General features: G+C 38.1%; 1 protein-coding gene across 5 annotated transcripts in view; it reads left to right on the plus strand.

The window, feature by feature from the left end:
• LOC126202618 (putative FERM domain-containing protein FRMD8P1) overlaps positions 1-8,350 on the plus strand; it is a 359,262-nt gene that overhangs the window by 188,693 nt on the left and 162,219 nt on the right. The window lies entirely within an intron of this gene.

The following is an 8,350-nucleotide window of genomic DNA, read 5'->3' on the forward strand; positions in this document are numbered from 1 at the left end:
TGAAAATATGGCGGTGTGCCAGACAATAAAATAAAATACGTGCTTCTCGCACCACTTCTACCTGAGCTCTTCCACTTCTCTTAATCAAACATAAGAGTAACGTAATTATTCTTTTGTCTTTATCAGCGACACAGCGCTGCAGTTGTGTGCCATAGGCTTTATTTATTAGTCACTGATTATTTATTTAATTAATATTTCGCGTTTCCGCGGAAACTCACGCTCGGCATGCAAATGTGCCTTTATAACTGGTAAAGTGTAATAAAGTTTATGTGCAATTGATGATTGATTTATCCTGAAACAATAATACTACAGTAGCTGAGAATTTCAGCCATGAATATAATTTTATGTTTTGTGTGATGCTTCACATGTGACTTGAAGCTGTAACATGATATGTATAATAAAAATAAAAAGACGATCACTGACAATATGTATCAGTGTTCACACGTGTCTGAGTTGTAAACAATGTACTGTCTTGCCTATGCAGTTATAAATGCATTCTTGCAGGTACGGTTACCTCCTACAGTTATGATGACAGTCGCAACAGAAGGTTTTGGTAATTTTGTGTCCACAAAAATTAACGAAATCACGAATAAAGTTGATGGCATTATTAATGCGACAAGAATGCAAAAAATTTTTGAAAAATTGTTAAGGGATGATTGCAAAATTTAGTACCAAAGGAAGTCGAGCTGACTCTCAGTGTATTTGAAATCCATATTGGAGTACCAAATGCTGCCCTCAAAAGTACAACATGACAGAATCACTTGACAGCCATTGATATCAAGGGAGAGTATTTATGAGTGAATGCTTTCTGCTCCAAAGAATAGGAAAAAAATTAATGATAATGTTTGCAATATGTATAACCTTGATGTCACTATAATAGAGTTTAGAAAGTCTCCAACTCTATGTAAAGTCTGCATAATGTGATGTACTTAATATCTGTAAGTAATGGTCCATAGCCTATTCAAGCATAAACTGAAAGGAAAACAAACCTGCACTTTTGGATATTATGACATTTAAGTCAGCAATCTCTCCATGTTCTTTATGCAAATGGGATGGGAAGAAACACTAACATCTATTACCCTAGTAACTACCCTGTGCCATGCACTTCAGAGTGGATTACAGGGTGTAGATGTGGACGAAATGATGCCTATACGTAATGCTACACTGTGTTATACCAACTAAACCATCACTACCAGTATCAAAATTCGACTGTTGTAACGAGTCGCGTTTGTACGACTGCTACTGGAAGAGTGGGAACCTGGTCTTCTATCTGCCAGGATGGTGTGGCTGCTCACCACCAGAGGGTTTGAGGTTCAAATGGCAGCTGTGGGGGCAGGAACTCATCAGCAAGATGCTACTAGCTGAGGAGAACTATTTAATCGACTGCAGAACTTTCAGTCTGTCCTACGAGCTTTGTTCGGTGTCGACTTGAGGATCGTGCCATCCCGGTGGTGGTTCACAGAGAAACACCAAGTCCGGAAAGCAGCATCGAGTCAGTGGCAGCTCGAACCAGTACCTCGAGAGGTGCCAGATCCTGCCAGCGGCCACAGCCCCGGCCTCACAGACACTCCTCACTACCGTATGCATCACAGGCTGCCACTGTATTGATGCAGGTAGTGGGGAGGTGGAGAGCCTGACCAGCAGAGGTATCTCCGAACTCTGGACTGTGTCATACAATTGAACAAATACTGAGCAAATGACAATTGTGTAAGCACGGAGGCTGAATTGTTTGACTGTACGATGCCCACCTCAGTCACTGGATGCGAGTGTATAAATAACACCTCAAAATTTCTTTTCTTCTACCTATGGTGGCATCACGTAGTGATGCTGACCTCACGTGAGACAGGTTGTTGGGATGCTGCCGTGATGCAGACTGTTGTCAGGTCTGTCAGTTCTCCGGTCATGTCATCAGCAGTAAGGAAACACCATCAGTGGGCCCAGAAAGTGTGACACATATAGTGTATTCATTTTTTTAATTTTCACACACACACACACACACACACACACACACACCCTGTAATTAACAGAATTTTCCAATCCCTGACTTTACATAAAAAGAGAGGCTAATAAAATATGTTTCTAATTTTTCATTTGAGTTGGTTGAGAGGCTCAATTTCTTGCTTTATGTTACATGGGAATATCTGACCATAAAAGTATATAATTCCACTCTGAACTGTAGACAAGGAGGTGAAGTCTACATAAAAGTCATTTTTGTATCTTGTGCTGTAATTGTGCAGATCACAGTTCAGTTGATAATGATTTTTATTGTCTGGGACAAAAGCCATATATTAGAAAGTGAATGTTATAATTCTGAGATACTTAAAACGGATTGTGAATGATTTTCAGTTATCTACTTTACACAGCAGTCTTCCTCTTCACTTCTGCTTTATTTACTTTACATGAACCTGTGATTTTGGTAGTACAATCCTGTGATAGTTTGCTCCTTATGACTGTGATCTGTTAGCACCACACTATGACAGTCCCAATAAACACTCAGCATCATTTTGTCTGATGACGGTTGGGGAAGTACTCACAACAGTATCGAAAATGGTGCCAGGCTTCCCTCTCCTCTTAACGTAACTCACAATTATCATACCAGTGTTAGGTCTTGCAGCCATACACACAAATTTTGTTGTGAATGTCTTACTGCACCTTACAGTGACTTGATTGTAGATTACCCAGATATCGACCTGCTGCTTTTGCACAGTTTACCAGTTGCTGCACACGATATGTTCTCTCTATTTAGCAAGTAAGACAATATTATGTGTTTCCAGACTTACACACACATTGTTGATGCACGGGAGGAAGAGATGGAGTGCATAACTAACCCTTTGGGCGTGTTGGCTTTGTTTATGTCTTCACTTGACAGCATTACAGTGGCTGCTTCGTACTTTTGTCATTGTACCTCACTGGTGGCAACAGTTTCTTGCTACTGAGAAATGAGATCTTCCTCAACATAAGCTTTAGGCAGATCCGTACTGTTACTAATTAATGTTCGTCAGACATAAATTATGAATTTCTTATACATTAGCCACTAAAGTGGGGTCAGTTAGTTTATTGTTATTTTTAAACAGTTCTATATCACTAAGATTGATTTACCTTGGTCCTATTTCTCTTTTTGGAAGTTGCCTGGTTGCTTTAATTTTGCTTATGAGGCTATTTTTTCAAATTCGGAAATAGCTTTGGTTACTTTTTGTGTGTGTCTTTTGATGTAGATAATGAAATCATGATTAGTAGTTTGCTTAGAGGATTCATGACATCTCCTTTTATTTTGATACGATATTTTTATCCCTTGTCTTAACCACTAGTCTGATTTTTGTAAATAGTTAAATGTGATAAGATATAATCATAAACGATGTGAGTTTCTTATGTGTAAATTTCTATAAAACTGGAGATATACTTGGCCAAGTATTGATAGGCCTATAGTTAATCATGGCCTCTCTCTCCCTCTCTATCTATCTCCATTCCCCTCATACATGGGAATCAGTTTAGTGTTTTCAATGTGTCTGGAAAAGTGCTCATTTGTAGAGAACAGCCAATGGAGTATGTTAAAGTAATAATTTCATTTTGTGCACATTTCTTCAAAATTACTCCAGAGATTTCTGGAAAGCGTTTATGTGGTGCCCCATTGCAGGCTGTTAAAGAAGGTATGAGCATACAGAATATGTTTACAGACATGAGAGTGGCTCAAAGACTTCTTAGGTTACAGAACCCACTATGTTGTCCTTTGAGTGTTTAACAAATACAAGAGTATTGTCAGGAATGCCCTAATGAAGTGTGATAGGACCCCTATTATTCTCTATATACATAAATTATTTGGTGAAAAGGGTGAGCAGCAATGTATAGTTGTTTGCTGATGATGCTATGGTTTACAGTTAGGTGTCGAGGATGAGTGACTCTATTAGGATAGAAGATGATTTAGACAAAATTTCTAGTTGGTTTGGTGAATGGCAGCTAAATTGAGACGTGGAGAAATGTAAGTTGATGTGGATGAGTGGGAGAAACAAAACTGTAATGTTTGAATACAGCATTAGTAATGTCCATCTTGACACAGTCACGTTATTTGACTATCTGGGCATAACGTTGTGAAGCATGGAATGAGCATGTGAGGATTATGATAGGAAAGGTGAATGGTCAACTTCGGTTTATTGGAAGAATTCTAGGAAAGTCTGTTTCACATGTAAAGGAGACCGGAAGCAGTTCAGAGGCAGGCTGCTAAATTTGTTAGTGGTTGATTCGAACAACACACAAGTGTTATGGAGGTACTTTTGGAACTCAAGTATGAATCAGTGGAGGGAAGGTGATATTCATTTTGAAGAACACTACTGAGAAAATTTAGACAACCAGCATTTGAAGCTGACCGCAGAATGATTCTGTTGCCTCCATAAGGATCTTGAAGATAACATACAAGAAATTAGGGCTCATACAGAGGCATATAGACAGTTGCAAACTGAACAGGACAGGAAATGTCTAGTAGCGGTACATGGCAGCATCTGCCATGCATTGTAAGATGGATTGCACATTATGGATGCAAACAATGATGAATGCCATTAATACTGAGCTGAGTATGATCTTTGTAGTTCTCATATTGCATTTACAACTTTATCTCGGGTGACAGTACTAATAAACATTATCTTGGAATGTGTTCCCAATATAAGTTTAGGATCAATAGGTTTCATTATAAAATTCTGCTTAAGTATACAGTCTCCAGCTCTTGAAAGAATACTATTGTTCTGTAGTCTTGTATCGCTGTAATGTTTGTAAATGAATATTTAATTTCACCATTTGCCTTTTTTAAATTTTCCATGTGGTCTTTTCATTGTTCATCAGACTTATTATGTAGGTATTAGTGTGCATTCTTTTGACAACATTGCTTTTCTAGAACGACAGTGAATGTTTCATAGTAAACATTTAGGCTCTAAAGATGGTCACATCTGTGTAAAGATTTTGTGCAGAAGTTTGTTTTTCTGAAAGAAAGATCTTACTGCTGATATTATCCAGTTATTGTTACCAGTGTTGTTCTCTCTGTTGACACTTTTCATGAGAAATCTCATTTGGAAGTAATGTGATAAGATCTCTTAAGATGTTACTAAATTTTTCAGTTACAGAATTTATTGAAAGAAATATTTGTCAGGTTTTCCCTGTACAACTAACTGTTAAAAAAGTTCATATTCTCCTCATTGAAAAAATCACAACTTGATTTTTTTGCAATTCCATTCGGTACCACAAGATTTATATTAATCTTCAGTATTTGTGCGAGGTGCTCACTGAATCCCGTTCTGAATCTTGCAATTACACAGTTAGTGTAATTCAAAATAATCTCGTCCAATGGTGGCCTTAACATTTGCAGTCTGATACTTAACCCATTTAGCTATTCTGCCCCATACGTAAAGCAAATGTTTTCATCAGACTTAAAAAGTGCATCCTTGTTTTAATTTGTAGTACCAAAGTCAACTCAAGTCCTCAAGGAGCACTGTGTCGTAGTTCCATTTAGTTATTTTCATTAGGAGGCACTCAGAAACAGCTCAAAGTTATCCACTGCAGAGTAAGGGTAGTAGGAACTTTTTGAAGCTTTATAAAAACTAATATCTTTTATCATTTAGATGTCTGTATGTGGCAAATATAATAAACTCACTATTAAAGCTGTTAATGAAGGTACTAGCATACAGAATAGGTTCCCAAATATGTGAGTAAGACTTTTTAAGTAATAGAACTCAGTACATTGTCCTCAATGGTGAGTGTTCATCAGGGACATTGGTATTGTCAGGAAAGCCATGTTAAATGTGAAAGGATCACTCTTATTCTCTGTATACGTAAATGATCAAATAGGCAGGGTGAGCAGAAATGTATAGCTGCTTGCTGATGAAGCTGTGGTGTACGGGAATATTATCATCGTTGAGTGACTTTAGGAGAATAGAAGATGACTCAGACAAAATTTCTTGTTGGTTCGATGCGTGGCAACCTGCTCTAAATGTAGAGAAATCTAAGCTAATGCGAATGAATGGTGGGGGAGGGGGGGGGGGGGAAGCCATGATGATAAAGTACCCAGGGATAACAGTGCAGAGCAATATGAAATGGAACTAGCACTAAGGATGGTAGTAGACAAGGCGAATGGCTCACTTCAGTTTATGGGAGAATTTTAGGAAGGTGTAGCTAATGTATAAAGGAGACAGTGTACAGAACACTGCAGCAACCCCCACCATGCCAGATTAAAGGAAGGCATCGAAGCAGTTCATAGGTGTGCTGCTAGATTAGTTACCAGTAGGCTCAGTGGGTGCACAGGTATTAACTCAAATTGGAAACTCCGGAGGGATGGCAATGTTCTTGTCACGAAGAATTATTGGGAATATTTAGAAAACCAGCATTTGAGGCTGATTGTAGAACTAGACTACTGCTACCAGCATACATTTCATGCAAGACCACAAAAATAAAACAAGAGAAATTAAGGCTTATATGGAGGCATATAGATAGCCATTTTTCTCTCACTCTATTTATGAGTGGAACAGGAAAGGAAATGAATAGTAGTGGCACAAAGTACCCTCCGCCATACACCATTTGGTGTCTTGTGGAGTATATATGTAGATGTGGAAATTTAAAACATTGCTTTTCCTCTAAAATTGATGTTAATTCTAGGACAGTGATCACATAATTTAAATCTGATGTATCACTAAGAAGTAGTAGAATTCCATATTTGACATTTTTATTTAGGAAAGACTGACCATTTTTCTTGGTAGGATATTAGTTTCCTGATGAAATGAATTGTAGTTTCAGTATCACCGGTTTTAGTGCAGCACTTCCTGTTCTTCATGTGCGTCTGAACTGGGGATCGTATGCTGTTTCTTGTCCATCCTTGCTGAGTGCAGATAAACAGTTTTAATTTTGCACTGCAGTTGTCTGTCTACACTTGTTCAGCTGTTGTAATTCCACCTATGGAAAGTCCTTTTTCACATCTTGTTGGACAATGTTCATTCAAATGTACATTGCTGTCATGCATATAGCACGCACAGCTGTTGTGAATCTACTTTTTTTTTTGTGGGGGGGAGTGCCATTTCAGAGATTGTGACATCGTCCCACACGTCCTTTGTATGCTTACTGATGCATGCATTGATTTTATTTGGTATAAATTTAAGCAACTACATTATGGCTAAAATTCTTTTTTTCATCATGAGTATTTATGGTGCCAGTCTCTGTTAAGAAATGCACCTTTTAATTTGCAGAAAAGTTTTGTATTGTCCTTTATCTAACTACACCATATGCAGAATCTGTCAGATGTTATTACCTGTATCACACTGCATTCCACAAATGTTTTGTAATGTTCTTCTTCCTATAATTGGATCTCACCAGCCTCTGCAGGAGCCCGTGTCCTACCCCTCCTCCCAAAATCTTTTCACACACACACAGAAAATAATTTTTGTAAGCCTTTTGCATGACTGCTACAGTCTGATGCTTAATGAAAACAAATTTCGAAGGCAGTTGCACACAATTAAAAAGTAATAAAAATGTGTGAAATTTGTGTTTGTATTTACATCCCAACTGCACATACAATACTGCTATTAACCTCATGCCAGTGGTATAGTGGATTACGTGAGAATAATTAGTTATTATGCTTAACTGAGCAATAATTCTACTGTGTCCTGATTTTCACTTGTTTGTTCTGAATTTTTGTGCGTTGTTTTTATATTTTCTGAATTCACTTAAAAATAATATTAAAAAATAATGTGGGGACACTAATAAAGTACAACACAGGAACAGTGCAAAATGGCCACCCAAGTAGTTAGTCACACCAGGAACTGAGAATGTTCTGTAATTGTGTTTTCTGCACAGTGAAATTGAAAAATGTATAAAAATTTAGTGGAGGATAAAAGCCCAGTTCAGTGTTGCATGAGTACTGCTGCAGTATGCCTATGAATGAAATAGGAAGTTCACGTTGCATCGCAAACTTCAGAAGAAACTGCAGTTGTCAGATCCCACTAGATGATGAACTGTCGAGTGCCAGTGAATTATGTTGGGACATTAGCCAATGTGCGACACATGATGTGGCCCAGCTTCACAAAGTGTGTGGAAAGGTGTCCACCCGAGAGCTGATGCCTATGTCTGGGCGACTGGTGCACACATTCAGCAAGAGATTGGTGCCTTCACTGTACGAATCACCACTGGCCTCAGACCCAGAGGGTCCACCGCCACCAACTAAAAAACAAGAGAATGAGTGACAAGCAACTCAGTTTTGTGTCATCAATACTGAACAAATTCTAAACAAAAGCATCTGCAGTAAATGTTATACTGAACTGTTTCTGACACACAAAAATATCAGCTTGGAGCATTTACAAGAATTCAGTATCACTCCTTTAAA

This window comes from Schistocerca nitens, chromosome 1 (assembly GCF_023898315.1).
Source record: "Schistocerca nitens isolate TAMUIC-IGC-003100 chromosome 1, iqSchNite1.1, whole genome shotgun sequence".
Lineage (NCBI taxonomy): Eukaryota > Metazoa > Arthropoda > Insecta > Orthoptera > Acrididae > Schistocerca > Schistocerca nitens.